General features: G+C 34.3%; 1 long non-coding RNA gene across 1 annotated transcript; it reads right to left on the bottom strand.

Moving 5' to 3' along the window:
• Nucleotides 1-17,896: 17,896 nt before the first annotated feature.
• On the bottom strand, nt 17,897-18,996 carry LOC147027725 (uncharacterized). The gene is made up of 3 exons (XR_015056897.1): nt 18,729-18,996; nt 18,344-18,401; nt 17,897-18,054 (listed from the first exon to the last, which is right to left on the bottom strand). It is a non-coding gene; the product is annotated as an uncharacterized LOC147027725 (long non-coding RNA).
• Nucleotides 18,997-19,249: the final 253 nt, after the last annotated feature.

The raw sequence follows: 19,249 nt of genomic DNA, 5'->3' as shown, positions 1-19,249 counted from the left end.
TTTTTTGGGGGGTTGGAAATCTCTTAAAACATGTAGAAATGCAAAAAAAATTTCAAATATATTTCAAATAAAATTAAATTTTTTTGAAAAAAAAGTTGCAAATTTTTTTTGGGGGGTTGGAAATCACTTAAAACGTAGAAATGCAAAAACAAAAATTCAAATATTTTTTCAAAATGGCCGCCATAGCGGCCATATTGGACTTTGGACCAAGTCCAAAATCTAATGGCATGATCCTTGGACCATACCTAATCCCCCCACCAAGTTTCGTTGAAATCCGTCCAGGAGTTTTTCCATAATACTGTTCACAAACAAACAAACAAACAAACAAACAAACAGAAAGGGGTGAAAACAGTAACCTCCGTCCATCTTCGATGGCGGAGGTTAATAACTTACAGCGAAAGCACTTAACAGTTTACTACTTATGGACAGGGCCCACAAACAGACGCACACCAAAAAGAAATGAAAGGGACCTTCCCTTCGACGAGACGGGCGTACCAGGACGAGATCAGCCACGTCGAGATGCGACCAGGCCAGCACCAGCGACGACCCAAGACCAGAAGCATTGAGCGATGCGTTCCGCGCTCAAGCTGACGGAGAACCAAACTCCAGCGACAGGATGAAATTAGAGCAGGCGCCGGCAGCAGGACGAGATTCATCTCCCCCGTCCGTCCAAAACCATCAACCTTTTTCTCTCGGAGGGAGGGGCCTCCTCTTCTGACCACTCCCTCCTGATTGGACGAGGGTTCCTCACGCGGCTCGTGGCCGCCTCCCCATTGGCTGAGGCGCGTGTGTAGTGCTCGCCCTCTGCTCAATGGCTGGAGCTTCGAGCTGAAGCGACGGAGACTCCGCCAACATTAGACAAGGGGATGGATTCTTACTAGAAAACACATACTTATTGAAATAACTAAGCTATAGGAACCTGAATGTTGTGTGCTCATGGCTTCCAGATTCGCAACAATATGACTCGGCTGAGCCTGGTGTTTGCTTTGTGGTTAAGGTGGCTGGCTTGTGATCTTAGGGTCCTGAGTTTGAGCCCCTTTTCACGGTTGAATTAACACCAGGTGGGGTTGACTCAGCCTGTCATCCTTCCAAGGTCGGTGAAATGAGTACCATTGTATCGGGGTAATAACTATTCGGGGTAACCTGTGTCGGAGTGGCAACCTTTCCAGGACTGTACTCTTATGCAGCCTGTCGCTGCTGGTTGAATCATTATTTCATATGCATCATTGCTGGGAGTGCAGCTGTGCCATTGATGCAGTGCCCCCTGTTACCAGTAAGCTGGAACTCATTTTGCCGACCTGAGAAGGTTGACAGGCTGAGTCAAACCCACCTGGTGTTATATAATATCACAACAGGGGGCTCGAACTCAAGACCCTAAGATTTGTGACTTGAATTGGAGGTTTGAGACTTGTTTTAATGTCAGATTCCGCTGTGTGACTTCCTTGGTGATTGACTGTAGGAAGTGTAGCATTACGTTCTTCATACGGTGGTGCCGATGAAAATAGGGTGGTTGTTGAATTTCGATGTGAGCAAATTGATGTTCAAGTCCACCTTTTTGATTGCTATTGAAAAGGTCATTTCTGATCGCTCAAGTGCTTGCCTGCAATAGACCATTATGTGTTAGTACCCCATCAACCTTTTCCATCCATAACAATCAATGGGAACTGCGTCGTTAACATGGCCACACTTCAGTCATTATGCAATCATTAGTGAATCTCAGTCAAATATGCACAGCATGACAGCATCATGAACAGTTGCTGCTGCAGTTACTGGATTGGTTCAGCATAAGGTGGAATGGGGGTGCTTCCTCAAGTTAATTATTTCATTGGTTGTAGGCCCACTTTGGAACTTGACAGCTCTAGATGTTGGAAGCTTTTCTGTGCTTGTCCATCTCATTCATTGGTCATACAAGAGAGCCATTCATGGACATTAAAGTCCTTATACTCATTATAGGTGCGTTCACCTCTTTCAACATCCCACCCAGATATTGTTCAACATGGAGGAGTGCAGGCCCACTGCACAATTTGCTCTCACAGATAATAGAGACATCAAAGTGGTTGAAAAGAGAGCTGCATGAAACTGTGCTCACGAGTTATCTCCTATCAATGAATTTCTCAAGCACAGGGCTTTGGGGTAGCATTATTGGCTGAGGGTGTGGATATGCCAATAGTAGGGAAAGAATACTGGTTCTGGCTCACTTTTCCCCATGTAAATGAATGGGGGATTTTCAGCCATGAAATTTTTCTTTTTTTTCCCCTAAAAAAATAAATCCCCTTTTTAGCCCAAGGTATATTTATTTGTCTCCCCTTTTAACCTGGAGCCTGGTGTTGGCTTAGTGGTTAGGGTGGCGGCTTGGGATCCCAGGGTCCTGAGTTCAAGCCCCGTTGGCTGCTGAATTAACACCAGGGGGTTGACTCAGCCTGCCATCCTTCCGAGGTCGGCGAAATGAGTGCCAGTGTTTCTGGTCCCGGTGTATGCCCCGGTTAGAATAGGTGTACCATATCCCTGTGTGTCGTAAGAGGCGACCAGGGTTGGCATCAGGAAGGGCATCCGGCCATAAAACATTGCCTCAAGAAAAAGCCAAACCCCTGCACAGCAGGGAAAAATGGCTGTAAAAACGGTCATTTTTTATTTCCCCTTTTAACCTAGGAGCTCTCTATTCAAATAGCCCATACAACAAGATAAAGATTTGTTAAAGGTGATTCTAAAGAAATATCTGAAATGTCGAAGCCTCGGGGCACTCTCTATTCAAATAACCCATACAACAAGATAAAGATTTGTTAAAGGTGATTCTAAAGAAATATCTGAAACGTCTAAGCCCCGGGACACTCTTTATCAAATAACCCATACAACAAGATAAAGATTTGTTAAAGGTGATTCTGAAGAAATATCTGAAACGTCTAAGCCTCGGGGCACTCTTTATCAAATAACCAATGCATATTGTTTAGCTCACTCATTGAACCTATAAACATTTGTTCATTCTCAAATTCCTTCAATAGTTTAATTTTCTTTGCACAATAATCCCCATCTAAAATATTGAAAAACAAAACATTTGAATCTTTATATTTTTTAAGATACCCCTTTTGTGCCATTACGAAATGATAAACTTCTCTTAATGATCTCATCTGACCACCTCCTGAGTTGCATATCATTTTGATATTGTAGTAAATTATTTTTCCATTGTTCAATTGATAACCATCAAATTTTTCAGTCCATTCAAACATATTTATTATTTTCTTTACATCCTCTAACTTATTGGTTTTTAAATTGATTCGCATATTTGTTTTATTTACCTTTGTTTTAGACATTTTTTCAATAAGACTTATTTGATATTTTTCACATTCATTATGTTTTCCATTTATATACCAAGACTGAGATTTTCTCCACTCTTTAGTTTGACTAATACTTGGTTCGACCATTTATATATTGTGAAAAACGCGGCGGTAGCCCTTAAAAACCCTAACCCATCTTCCCATCGTTAAAACTTGTGTCCATATGGAACACAATCTATTCTATTCACTCTATCATACAATACCCATATTGAACACAATCTATTTTATACACTCTATCAAACAATATCCATATGGAACACAATCTATTCCATTATCTAAAATAAATCTCTTATCATCAAAGGCCCCTAATGCCTTTTTATTTACTTCTTCACTATATATCTTATGTTTATAACTTCTTATTGTATTCATTTTCCTATATTCTTCTTTCTTATTCATCAAACAATTATAATAATTTCTAAAAGTTATTGATTTCTTTATTACATATTTCTTTATTCCCTTTAACCTTTTATCAATCTGATCACCATACTTATAAGCATATGCCTTTGCTCTCAATCCAATAAACTCACTCATTACTTTTCCACCCAACTCATCCTTAAACTTACCAATAACCTTTTCATTCTTTTTTGAAAATAACTCACTCTTCTTACTAAAATTACTTGTATCATATACTCCAATGTTTTTCTTCATATCTTTATAAACATCATCAGTTTTTATATCTGGAATAAAACTATCAGTGTCCATATACAACAATGAAACATTTTCACCATACTCTTTATTTAAATCATTATACAAATAATCATACATCAATATCTTTGATAAATCAAGAACTGCTGTTCCAATATAAATTGGTTTATCCATGACAATACTTTCCTTTTTCATATGAATAGCAGAAAAGTTCTCTGAAAAAACCTCTTCTCTCTCAAAACTTGGTTTATTTATCAATCTCGAAGCTTCTTTCCAAGATGTTGCAAATCTAATGTTTTGCCTGTTTCTAACATTCTCCATTGTCTTTCCAAAGACAGCATTATTCATCAATTTATAGAATTCCCCTTCAAATTTTACTTTTGTATTTGTTCTCATATCTGTATTGAATTTAATATACTTTTTCATCCAAGGACTTTGTTTAAATTTTAAAACTCTATGAATTTTAGCTACTCTCAACCCAGCAGATAAATATTGTCTCAAGTTCCTTTGATGCAAAACATATCCCTCTTTATCATAGAATGTTGTTAATAACTTTTCTGTTGATTTGCCTTTAATATTAAAACTTTTATGATAATCACTAAACCATTCTTTCTTTGGGGTTTCTTTCTCACATGCAAAAGGAAGGTCTTTATGCTTATTATGAAGATCACTCGGGTACTTCAAATCAACTTCAAAATAATAACCTTCTTCTTTGTCATTCAATTTCTCTTGAGAAGAAATAACAATATTCATCAAAGCCTTTTCATAATCCTTTTCTTCCACCCACTCTAATTTACCATAAGGCAGAGATTGAGACATTGCCCATCCATACAAATTATTAGCATCAAAGTACATCAAATAATTACTATCTTTTTCACTCTCATAATTTGGAAGATATTTATTATTTGCTTTAGCATATCTTTTTGAACATACTTGTGATATTCCACCTCTCTTAGACTTCTCAATCATCAAAAGCATATCTACATCACTGACTAAATCTATATCTTGTTTTGTCATTTTCAACATTGCACTCCAAGCTAAACCAGGAGCTGTGAAATAGTGGGCAGGATCTAATCCATAACAATTTTTATTATGGCAGAGTGATCTAAAAGCTTCAAACACATCAGCTAACAATAAAACATCTGTTTTTAGATACAAATCATGATATTCTCCAAGGTTCTTTATCTTAAATATTTTCCAAATTTCTTGTGCATGTTTATATCCCTTATCACTTATCTCTTCTTCATAAAGGTTATTATAAAAACTTTCTTTTGAAGGAAGTTGTGTTTCTTTAAATCTCATAAATGAATCCATATAACCATAAGGATAAATTCCCTTACTTGTAAGAATTTTCTCTTTACTTTGAATTTCATTCCTTGTTTCAATTTCCTCTCTAGTTAGAATTCCCTCTTTAATCAGAATTTCATCTATAATCAGAATTTCCTCTTTAGTTAGAATTTCATTCTTTGTTCGAATTTTCTGTATAATTAGAATTTCATCTTCAGTAAGAATTTCTTCATTCATTTCCTCATTAATTAGAATTTCCTCTTTACTTTGAATTCTCTCTTTAATCTGAATTTCCTCTTTAGTTAGAATTTCCTCTTTTGGAAAGAATGAATTAAGATTTGGAAAAGAGCCCGTGGAGCTTAGATTTGATGCGAGGTTGGCTAGTGGTGTTCCCATAAACTTGTAAGAATCAAGAAACCGAATACGAGTTATAGGTTTTGTAATGAAATATACTTTTGACTTGTGTTTGTTATGGCAGAAATATTCCCTGGTGTTTTTGAAAGTTCATTTATAAATAGATGTGTATCATAGTTGGCGCTGTTGTGAAGAAAGACTGGAATAAAAGAAGGTAATTTATAATCAAGATTACAACAGGAATGAGCGGGGCCTCTATATTTACCAGTAAGATGACAATGATCCCTAACTTTAGACTCCTCAATTTCCTCCTCACAAATATGACAGATATTGTTCTTTCTAAATTCTAATTTTTCTTCTATGGTTAATTTCATCGGTTCATTTGTTTCTTTCATTAATTTACTTAGTCTTATACAATCCTTTTCTAATCGTTTTACAAACTCTTGTGAAGCATTTTTTCCACTATACTGTTCAAGTTTATTATACTTTTCTCCAACAGATGATTTGATATAATAACAGAAACCACAAGGAATATGTTTTTGATATTTATTTGTATATGGTTCTTTTGGATTAGGAGAAGCAGTATTTATCTTTTTAAGGATACATTCAAAATCAGCGTATATCACAAATGGGTGCATGATAGATTTATTATAATCTTCAAAAGAAATCTTTTCACCAGGCTTAGGCATTGTAATTACAGCTGATTTATGATTACTACAATATTTTGAATGTTGTTCTAATCGTTCTTTTGTATGAAATGAATTAAGACATCGCTTACAAGGATATATTTTGTTTGCTGTTCTGAATACCTGAGAAGAGATTAATCTTGATAAATTATTGATGTATGTGTAATGTGAATTCTTTCCAACACTAAAATATAAAAGATCAATGTGTGTTTCTTCATTTTTATAGTTGTTTGAAATTTTTAATATTCGAACTTTGTTTGTATCCATTAATCCATATACATTAATAGAAAGATTATTCTTTTTCTCAAATTTAGGAATATCTGTTAGTGGCATTGGGAAATTAAAATCTTTAATGTCCAAGGTATTCTCATATTTCATATATTGTTTTACTCTTTCTGAATTACATTTTGGTGGATGTAAGTGAGCAAGAACAGACCAGAGAAAACATTTATTATCATTATTCTTAATATTAACAACTGCCTTCTTTCGTTTTATTTCTTTTGGTAATTCAATATAAGAAGAAGCTTTAAGAGGGTTTAATTTTAGAATGTGTATATCTAAAAAGATGATTTTTTTAGTATTGAATCCACTTCCTACCACTGTATTATCAACATCCTCCTCTTGTCTTGATAGTTCTTCATAAACCCCACTATTCAAAAAATCTTGAAATGATGTTATAAAATGAAGATCTGTCTTCATATAAGGAGTTTGTTCTTCATCTTGTCTTTTCATATTCATTTTCACTCCCATATAAAACTTTAAAGTTTTCATTTCTTTTAATGTCTTTTTAATAAATTTTTCAACATCAGGTTTCACTATTTCAATTGATTCAACTATTGATGATGGACCGGGTTCTCCAAATTGAAAAATCCTTATTTTTATATGCCCTTTAAATGCCCCATCAGTGTTTTCAATATAATAGTCTCCCTTTACTTTAAACTCATTTTTCTTGTGTTTTTGTGATTGAAGATGTCTATTATAACTACTCTTCAAAACATCCTTTGAGCAGGTATCACAATGTTTTCTTTCCAACTCAAGAGGGGATATTTTGTGAAATAGATTAAATGTGTGTTTGTTGGTTCGGAGGTGTTTTCTATAATGTTTATATTCGTGATTACAAACATCGCAGTATGTTGTATTCACCATATTTATATAATAAAACTTTGCTTAAACTAAAATTTTCTTGATGAAAATTTCGTTTATTTTACAGGTGAATCTGTGCTTAAACTAAAATTTTCTTGATGAAAATTTCGTTTATTTTAAAGGTGAATCTATGCTTAAACTAAAATTTTCTTGGTGAAAATTTCGTTTATTTTACAGGTGAATCTGTGCTTAAACTAAAATTTTCTTGATGAAAATTTCGTTTATTTTAAAGATGAATCTATGCTAAAACTAAAATTTTCTTGGTGAAAATTTCGTTTATTTTACAGGTGAATCTGTGCTTAAACTAAAATTTTCTTGATGAAAATTTCATTTATTTTACAGGTGAATCTGTGCTTAAAACCATTTTATCCTCCAACTTTTTCACTTAATAAATACAATGTTTCAAGACACAAAAGACAAGTTTCAATCAATCTCTTCATTTGTTAAAGATGCTGAGAAATATGTCAAGGATGTAAAATTGAACAAAGATAAATATAACAACTATTGGATAAAAACAATTATGGTGGATATGATGAGTTCTTCAATTTACTTCAGTGGAAGGGCTTTTAGTATACCTGGAAGAACATCAATTAAAGTATCTCTAACAAAAGTTTCTCCTCTCCTTCTGGTAATATATTCAAAACTAGAAAAAGCAATGAAACAAGAAAAAGTATCAAAAAATAAAAACCTTATGGATGAAGCTTTAGAAAGAAAAGATAAGACCATCTGTAATATGCAAGGAGAAATTTGTATTTTTTTCAACAACCCTAAAGATATAAATCCTGATGAAATAAAGGATGTTAATATATCAGGTGAAATGACATTTCGTTCAATTGTAGTTAAGGATCATTTTAAAATTACCTTTAATATAAAAAATGTAGCAGTTGAATCTGTTAATGAAAAAATGTATATCGATATCGATGGTAATGTTTTTTCTACTAATTAAATGAGCCAATATTCAACTGAAGATTTTGAAGATTATGAGAGTGATTATGATACCGAGAGTTTGCATTCAAACGATAGTTATGACACCGAGAGTTTGTGTTCAAATGATAGTTATGAAAGTATAGATGATTCTGAAAGTATCGAAGATGATATCGAAGATGAATTTCAGTTTAAGTAAAGTTTTACTTTCTAAATATGAATAGTTTACTCGATTTTGAGCCTCTTGAATTCCATGATTCTCCATATGACAAATTTGAGAATTGTCCTGCATGTGATAGAGTGGGATTAAACACAGAGTCAAAAGCCTATAAACAATGTATATTCTGTGATTATCTTCTAATTAATGATAATCAAAAATATAAAAAGGAAAATAATTCTTTTATATTTACACCAAAAATGAATTACTTTACAAGATTGATTAGAGAAATGAATGTAAAGTACGAGGGTGAGAACACACCTTTCCTTACAAGGGAAGAAACTGAACGTATTAGAGAAATGTTCAAAGGATTGTTGTTATATATTATTCATGGATGTGATTTTCAGGGAAATATCAACACAAGATATTGCATAAATAAAATAATGGATTATCTTGAAATTAAACCTGAACTTAGGATAAAATATAGAATTTCGAAAAAAGCCAATAATAAATTAAATAACCTGTTTTCCAAATATATAAATGAATGATTTTTTACCCATTTGGGAAAATAAGATATAATTTGACAACCATAAAAATCTCCCAAATTCATTAAGATGCCTCATAGTTGGTTCAAGTGGATGTGGAAAAACCTGCTTACTTTTAAAGATGCTCCTCACTCCCAAGTTTTTAGATTATGATAATTTAATAATTTTCACAAAGTCGAGTTTTCAACCAGAGTATCAACTACTCTCACAAGGTTTTAATGCTGGTCTTCAAAAAGAAGATATAATCGGTTTATTTAAACTTCAAAAAAACCTAAATGATTTTAACATTGAAGATATAATACAACTATTTTGTGATACACAGAGATGTAAAAAGAAATCAAAACCGATAACTTGTATTCTGAGTGATAATACGGATGATATACCATCTCCCCAAGATTTGGATAAATCCAAAAAGAACCTCGTTATCTTTGATGATTGTGTTAATGAGAGAAACCAAACGGTAATGGACAGCTACTACACAAGAGGGAGGCATTCTTCTTGTAATTGTATTTATCTTAGTCAATCGTACTTTCAGCTTCCTCATCGTTCCATCAGAAACAATGCTAATACTTTTATTTTATTCAAGTTAAATTCAATAGATATAAACAATTTTTGGAGAGACAATTGTTCTACATTATGTAGTAAAAAGGAATTTGGGGATTACATGAAACACACGACTGAAAAATATAAATATATTGTTGTGAAACAAGATGAGATATTAAATGATATTTTTCAATAAATAAATGGATGCGAAAGAAAGAGCAAGAAGATTTAGGGAACATCAAGAGTTGGTTTCAAAAGTTGTAAAACAGCAGGAAGACATAAAGAAGAAACGCAGACAGAAACTAACGGGTGAAGAAGCATTTGAAAGAAAACAAGAGAAATTTTTTAAACCACTTTTAAAAACTTCCCAAGAAAAAATGAAAGATGTTTCCACAGTTCCCACAGTAGAATATACTCCTAAAAAACTTCAAATGTTAAAAGATTTCAGTCAAATGATGGAGGAAGAATTAGAGCATATTGGAGAATTAGAATATCATGATGAAGAATTATTTCAACAACTGGAAGAGATTAATCAACCCCCTGATTATATTGTGAATGCTGTTCAAAACAATGAATATTCAGCGGATTCAAAAACCAAAGCAGGACTCATTCCAACAGAACAATCAGCAATATTTCATCTTGTTCAAGAAAAGGTATTGATATTTAATGATGAATTAAGGTTCTTGGGTTCTGCTCAACCCCCTGTTAAACTAACTCCGAGATTAATGTTTCTTCTCACAAAAGATGGAAGACAAGGTTCAACTGTGAGGGATGAATCAAAGTATATTGATAAACCATTGGATATGGAAAATAATGATGATAGAGTATATATTGATCTGCTGAACACTCTAAATTATAAGGTTATTCTTTCTGGTAAAAGTAGGAAGAATGAGAAGGAGAAACACATTATTCAGGCTTTAAGTATCCTTGGTTCAGGTGTTAGTTTTCTTCCAAATGACCCATCGCAATTAGTTAATAGACTGTTATTGTTGTTAGGCAGAAAGAAGGCTGGAAATAACAATTGTTTTAATGAAGCATCAGCCATTTTAGACCAGTTGATGAACATGAAAATAATTAATAAATATCAACATAAAGACATTTTATCTCATATTAAATAAGATGAGAAGCACAATCCTTAGTTTCAATTTCACAACAAGCGACCACACATCTTCATTCCCATACCCACTACAACTTGACACAACAAAAGAATATGAGGCATCTTTATTGTCCATGGAAACTTATAATACCTTATTTAATATAACCGAGAAAAATGACAAGTTTAGTTATAATCCGGGAAGAGGATACAAAACGATAACAGTCTCACCCGGAGCATATGAGATTTCTCAAATATCTTCCGAAATTGCTCGTCTTATAAAAGAACAGGGTGATGAACCAAAAAATATTGTTATAAACATTCAAAAACATACTTCAAAATCAACGATTAAAGTTAAAAATAACTACAAGGTTGATTTCACAATTGATAATTCATTTAGAGAGTTATTGGGTTTCTCCTCAAAAAAGATTGAAACTAATGGGACGTTTTACAGTGATAATGTCATTCAAATATCCTCAGGAATAAATTCGGTGTTAATTCACTGTGATTTGATTGATGGTGCTTATAATGATGGGAAAAAAACAAATACAATATTTTCATTCAGCGCATACTCAACCCCAATTGGTTATAAATTCAATATGTAACCCAAAAATTTGGTTTATCTACCTGTGTCAGGAAAAACCATACACAGAGTAAATTTTAGGATAACCGACCAAGATAATCGTGTGATTTATTTTAATGGAGAAGTTATATCCATCAGAATTCACCTACGTGAAGTTTTCCAATAAATAAATACGATGGTTATTGTGAGGAAACACGAGTTGGGAAAATATAAAATAATTACAGGGGATGGGATGTTCCTTTCCCCATACTACAAGGGTGAAGGTATGTATCTTGGTAGAGGATACTATAAACCTAAGAGACAAAGGGGTGTTGGGCATCAATTTAGAGGAGATGGGATAATTGATACTCTCATGGGTATTGGTTCAACTATTCTTAAACATAAAGATCTAATTGGTTCAACTGCTTCTGCTGTGGGAAATGTAGCAGGTGCTGTAAAGAGTATAAAAGATGCTCAGAAGGAATCTCATAAATTACAAGCAATAAAAGAAATTAAGAAAGGCAAAACTCAGTTGTCCCCCCAAGAAGGACAGAAAATAATTCAAATACTTGGATCAGGGTTTCAAAAGTTTTAACATCTTTTTTTCCTAAATAAATACAAGTATGGAAGCAATTGATAGTATCTATGATTTGGATGACACTATTATTATCTCAAACTCCACTAAAAAAGAAGATTACTTCAAGGTAAATGCAATAACTGGAACAGACTGGAATACGAATGGTACAAAAAGTTTTGAAATAAATAATCAACAAACCTATTTGAATCTCTCCGAAAGTTTCTTGTTGTGTAAATTTAAATTCACTAAAGCTGGGAATAACACAAACGCTACACTTGTAAATGATTTCTTCTGGAAAATGTTTGATAGTGTGCGTTTGTATATTGGAACACAAGAAGTTGAAGTGGTTGATTATGTCTCTGCTGTATCTGAAATGATAAAATTTACACTCTATACATTCAGTGATAGAATGGGAAAGGGGTCTGCCGAAGGTTTTATTCCTGATATGTCAACGGGAACAAACACAGACCCTGGATATACTCAAAGGAAAGGAATGTATAATGATGATACAAAAGCAGAAAATAGTTTTACTGTGGCAGTTCCTCTTAAAGGTATATTTGGATTTTGTGATCATGATAAAGTTCTGTATGGTCTTAAAATTAGATTTCAACTACAGAGGAATGATAATGAAAATCGATTGCTTTTTGGTGTTGGTAGTGCTTTTGGTGAACAGAATAAATTTGTAATTGAGGAGATGAGTTGGTATATCAGTGAATATACTCCTAATCTTAAAACAGAAGAGATGTTGAATCGAAGACTTAACTCAAAGAAACCACTCAGTGTATCATACCTCAAAAGAAGATGTCAACACGTTAAACTCAATCAAACTACTTACACGTGGAATTTGGGTGTTCTGGAAGGAAAGCCACGATATCTGTGGATCATTTTTAAAAAGCCAGATGGTGATACTGCGACTGATAAGAATAATGCATTGAGTGATAATGCTAAGGTGAAACAACTTCGCGTTTCTCTAGATGGAACATTTTACCCACGAGATAGATTGGAAATTAATTGGGAAAAATGATTTTGCTGAAGCATACAAGTCTTACCAAAAGGTGTGTGAAAGTAATGGAAATAAAGAACCTATTTTGGATATGACAGCATTTAAAAGTTTGTATACAATCTATGCGTTTGACCTGAGCGCTCAAAAGGAAACTATAAAGTCTAATCGAGTGGATACTTCCCTATACATTGAAAGAGGAGAGAGTGAAGAAGTTGATACATATTGTTTGCTTTTGGAAGAAACAGAATTGCAGATTAATACAGATAATGGTGTGATGATTAGTCTCACATAATTTTTTGTTAAATAAATGAGTGGCAAAGTACCAACTGGGGTATATGTTAATCAAATCAATCTTCATAAACTATCATCTTGTGTTCAAAATCAAAAGCCTTGTACGATTAACGTTAATACAATTCAGAGAAAAGGAGCAGTAAGAATTGATGTTTTTCTCACAAGAGAACAGGTTAAAATCTTGAATGACACTGGCTCACTTAAAATTAAAATGACAAAACCAATGTTGAAAAAATATTCAATAAGAGAGACGAGTGGAGGATTTCTCCCATTTCTAATTCCTTTATTTGCTGGTTTAAGTGCGGTTGGAGCATTGACGGGTGGTATTTCAACAGCGGTGAAAACTGCCAACGAAAGGAAGGCTCAACTCCAGGCTCAAAAAGAATTGGAAAGACATAACAAAGAGTTGGAGAAACAAATTAGTGGAAGTGGTGTAATTGTAGATTTTGCTGAAAAACTTGAAGGTCTGCCTGATAAAGCGAGATTGTTAGTTGGAGATATGCTTTCTTCTATAGCACAAGCAGGTGTAAAATTAACGAAAAGAGGTAATGGATTATATCTTTCTAATAAATAAATGAGCATTGATGAGTGGTTGAAAGAATTTGGAAAGAATACAACATCAAATTTACAACTTGTCAAATATTGTAAGAAATTAAAAATTCATAATGTGGTTATTTGTATGAGAGATGAATTAACAAATGTGCCGAAACATACAAAGAATATTATTATGAACTTAGAAGATAATAATGGGAACGGTTCTCATTGGGTTTGTATTTTTAATAGTCAAGACAAATATTATTTTGATAGTTTTGGTCTTCCGCCACCTGTTGAAGTCATAAAATTCTTTCAGAATGGTGTTTATCAAACATTTCAAGTCCAAGAATTAAATTCCAAGTGTTGTGGCCAATTATGCCTATATGTGTTGTTTCAACTCAACAAAAATAAAAAATTTTATGATATTATTTTTAATCTAATATAAATGACTTATGTTGGTAAAGATGGTTCTATCTTTGGTGTATCTCAAGAACTGGATATTGATTTATCAAATTATTACACAAAGGCACAGGCTGAACGACATAAATATAATATAACCAAAAATATTAACATGAAAAATGCTTATAAATTAAAAAATTATCCAACCCCAACTGAAGCGAATGACTTGGTGAGATTAAGTGATTTATCACAATATATATATACTTAAATAAAACGGCTGTGTATTCCAAAGATACAGAAGTGTTGATATTATCTCCAGGTCATACAGAATTCACAGTTCGAATTAAAATAAATTTTTATAAAGAAGGGTGTATCGTTTGTATGAGAATAGAACAATGGGGGTATGATATGAATGATTTAGGGTATAATTGGTCATTTAAAATTAACCTCGAAGACCTGGAACAATTAAATCAGTCTTGTAAGGAAGAATATTATCCACTTGGTATCGAGAATGAGTTTTGTGGGGCTACGATTAGTAAACAACAAATAAAAGAATTTAATAAGGGTAAATATAATAATGGTTTTGCCCTTGTTTATCTCATGAAAACAGAAAAAAACAGGATTATATATAATAAGTAAGGAAATACAAAATGATTTAACTATGGGAAGATGGGGAGGTGTTTCGTGTCATAATATTATTCTAACATATATTTCTAATACATAAATAACAGCAAGAAGGCTTCAAGAAAATTATCATTTCTGTGTTCAAGCATACCTTCAAGAAAAGGGTATTCGGTATTTTAATAAATATGTTCTACAACATAAGAATGAGGTATTTTCAATAAAAGATTGGCATTATGCTGATGTTGATAAACCGACAACTTTAGATTTAATTAGAATGTTAAATAATGAAAAAATTATAAAGTTAAGAAAAGGTAAGGCTCTTTTAGAAATTCAAAAGAAATTTTATTGGTTTCCTGTTGTAAAAAAAATTATTTTGGATACAGGAATAACAAGAAATCCTGATGAATATATGTATAATATTCTATGGGGTGTAAGCGATTCAAGGATAGCAAGGGATGAGGAAGGAGTTGAAGAAGAGAGGGAAGAGGAGGAAAAGGAGAAGAGAGAGAAGGAGGAGAGGGAGAAGAAAGAGAAGGAGGAAAGAGAGAAGAGAGAGAGGGATGAAAGGGAGAAGAGAGAGAGAGGGAGGAAAGAGAGAAGAGAAAGAGGGAGGAGAGGGAGGAAAGAGAGTGGATGAATAAATATCAAAATATGGAAACCAGTGAGATTCAAAAAAGAATAGGGGTATTACAGAAAATAACTCAACCCACCGAGGAGGAAAACAAAGAATTGATAAGTCTATTTACAATACTTTCGACAAGACTATTGACATCGAGAAGACATGTATTTTAATTCAAGTTTTTCATTTTTTTTTTTCTTAAATAAATGGGGGAGAGAGTGAAGGCATTTCTAAGGATTCTTTATGTTTTAAAAATTAAGATTCAAATGTGCATGTTGGAAACTAAAAAGGTTTTTGCACTCTGCAGGAATTTTTCTCATAAATAAATGAGTTATTGTCTCAAATGTAAAAAGAAAACTAATACTAAAAATATTTCATATATTAAAAGTAAAAATAACAGGGTTATACAAAAAGGTATATGTTCGGTGTGTGGTTCAAAAAAAAATCAATTTATCTCCCAACACAAACTAGGAGGAGATATACAAAAGTTTTTATCAGGAAGTAAATTTACAACTACTGGAATACCAGGGGAATTACATCTTCCAGTGTATTCTTTCTGTGGTCCAGGCACAAACTTGGATAAAAGATTAGATGAGGCAGACAATCCTAAATCCTGGAGTAAGCCTATCAATAGAGTTGATGAAGTGTGCATGAGACACGATATTGATTATGGGAATACCACAACGTTGGAAGAAAAGCATGAAGCCGATAGAGAAATGTTGTATAATTTGTCTCTGATACAAAATCCAACCTTGAGAGAAAAAGTTGATCGGTTCATTGTGAAGAAGATGATCAGTGCTAAATTGAAACTTGGACTTGGATATTCAAAAAACTTGTAAGCTCTAATGATGTCATTAAGATTGAAGAGCAATTTTCAGTTTTTCAGTTTCAGAGAAGTTTCAGAGAAGGAAAGTTTATTCCAAGGAAGTAGATTATATCTGGTCTGCTGATTTGATTGAACTCAATAATGATAAGGGGTACAAGTATGCTTTAACCATTATTGATTTGAGGAGTAGATATGCGTGGGTTATACAATTAAAAAACAAAACAGGTAATACTCTTATGTTAGCTTTTCAACAGATATTTAATAAAAGTAAGAGAAAACCTAAAAAATTGTGGACTGATGAGGGTAGAGAGTTTTATAACAAGACATTTATGAATTTTCTAAAAAATAACAGTATTACATTATACAGTACCTTTAATGAAGGGAAGGCAGTTGTTGTTGAACGTTTTAATCGTACCTTAAAAGAGAGACTATATAAAAAATTCACACAACTCGGTTCACAACAATGGTCATCTTTTATTCAGGATATTGTGGATAAGTATAATGACACGATTCACACGGCAACAAATATGAAACCATCAGAAACATTTACAAAATTAAAATATGAAAAAGAGATTAATGTCAGAAAACCTAAGTTCAAAGTTGGTGATATCGTAAGAATATATAGGTGGAAATCTCATTTTGAAAAAGGTTATACGAAAAGATGGACCAACGAGCTTTTTAAAATTGTTGATGTAATAGATACGGTTCCTTGGACTTATAAGACATATGATTTGGAAGGGGAAGAGATTTTAGGTTCATTTTATTCACAGGAATTACAAAAGACAAAGATGAATTGAAATTTTTTGACTCCGCCCCTTTTTGACTCCACCCACACAAGCCCCGCCCACACAAGCCCCCACCCACACAAACCCCACACAAACCCCACCACACTCCCCCCCCACAAGCTCCAATAAATTGAATTTTTTTGACTCCGCCCCTTTTTGGCTCCGCCCACACACGCCCCTCCCACCGAACCCCCCCCCACACGAACCCCACACAAACCCCACACAACCTCCACACAACCACCACACAAAAACTCCACACAAGCTCCACACACACAAACCCCACACAAGCTCCACACACACAAACCCCACACAAGCTCCACCCATATTCATCATATTCACATAATTAGTGATTAGTTAATTAGTTCCCCCCACACACAACATGTTTATTTAATTAAAAAATTATCCACCCATCCACACAAGCTCCACTCATCCACCCATCCCCCCATCTCTCCACCCATCCATTTATCCACACAAACCTCATCCACATAAGCCTCATCCACATTCACCCCACCCACCCAAGCTCCACCCACATAAACCCCTACCCACATAAACCCTGCCCACATAAACCCCTCCCACATAACCCCTGCCTACACAAGCTCCACACAAAAACTCCACACACATAAACCCTGTCCACATAAACCCCTCCCACACAAGCTCCACCCACATAAACCCCGCCCACACAAGCCCCACCCACACAAGCCCCACCCACACACACCCCGCCCACACAAGCCCCTCCCACACACCCCCCACACAAGCCCCACCGAAGCCCCGCCCACACAAGCCCCGCCCACACAAGCCCCACCCCCTCATCCCCCTGTGCGCCCCACCTTTGACCCACCACCTCCCTCATCCCACCCCCACCCTTCCCCACACACACACATGGGGAGGGGAGGGATGGGATGAGGGGTGATGGGTCATTGGGGGAGCGCACCTACCCCCTCCCCTCCAACCCCCCCTTCACATCTCTTTTATTCTTTTCTTGTAATTCAGAATCAAGTAATTGTAAACAAAACAAATATAATTTATTAATATTGAAAATATTAAATATTCATTTGCGAGAATGTATAATCTTTCCCAGCAATCTTCTTCAGATGTCTTGTGATTTCGAAACTCAGACACCATATTCTGTTTTGAAACAAAAAGTGGATATTAATTAGGTTTTATAAAGATAATTACATGGTAATATGAGTAAGCCTCGTTGACCACTGAATTAACACACCAGGAGCCTGTCATCCTTTCAAGGTCAATAAAATGAATTCCAGTGTACTGACAAAACCACGTCCAAACTAATGATGCAACCAACATAAGGCGACATTCTAAAGAGAGAGTGATATTAATAATAATTCAGAAATATTTACCTCCAGAAAATCATGTGTTGTACGAGTGATATTAATAATAATTCAGAAATATTTACCTCCAGAAAATCATGTGTTGTACAAGATTGCTTCAACAGCTGATGTTGTGCGATAGTGCTGAAAAAAAAAAAATAAGTCAAGGGTATAGATGAGGAGACAGACAGGGAAAGCAACACACACACACACACACACACACGCACACACACACACACATACACACACACATAGACACACACATAGACACACACACACGTGCCTCACCATTGGTTTAATTCATTCGAGATCAGAGACCAGTCATTATAAATCATTGACCTCTTCAATAAGAGCAGAGAGAGGTAAGTAGAAAGACAGACAGAGAGAGAGAGACACACACACACACACACACACACACACACACACACACACACACACACACACACACACACACACACACACGTGTCTCACCATTGGTTTAATTCCTTCGAGATGAGAGGACGTGATAAGACTTCGTGCCACTCATTGTAAATGTCTTTCAATTCTCTTCTAAAATCATTGATCTCTTCAATAAGAGTATTAATTTCATGAACCACGTCGTGATATGTAAACTCAATTTCTTCCAATGCCCTGTCAGGGAAAAAATATATATATCAGAATTATCATGATTTAATTAATAATCATTTGCTTCATCGTTCAAAGAGAAAATCATACACAAACTTACCAACTCTGTAGTGGGCTGTTGTCTTCATCGGAAGAAAGATCATCCATGCCCCAGTTGTAAAAATGAAAATCCCGTCTGGCGGAAACTTTGTCTGGCGAATCACTTATAAAGCAACGATGAGGAGATTTCTTAATCATTGGGTGTGGGCACAGGAAATGACAAGCTTCTCTTAATGATGTCATCTGGCCACCGCCCGAGTTGCAAATCATTTTTGTACATAAACCACGCCATAAAAGTTTTGATTCAAATGTTTTCAGTTCGTGTTCTG

The sequence above is a fragment of the Eptatretus burgeri genome, chromosome 4 (genome assembly GCF_056783735.1).
Source record: "Eptatretus burgeri isolate ZD-2024b chromosome 4, Ebu_testis_v1, whole genome shotgun sequence".
Taxonomy (NCBI): domain Eukaryota; kingdom Metazoa; phylum Chordata; class Myxini; order Myxiniformes; family Myxinidae; genus Eptatretus; species Eptatretus burgeri.
Note: the sequence above shows the minus strand (reverse complement) of the source record. Positions and strands in the feature narration are given on the sequence as shown.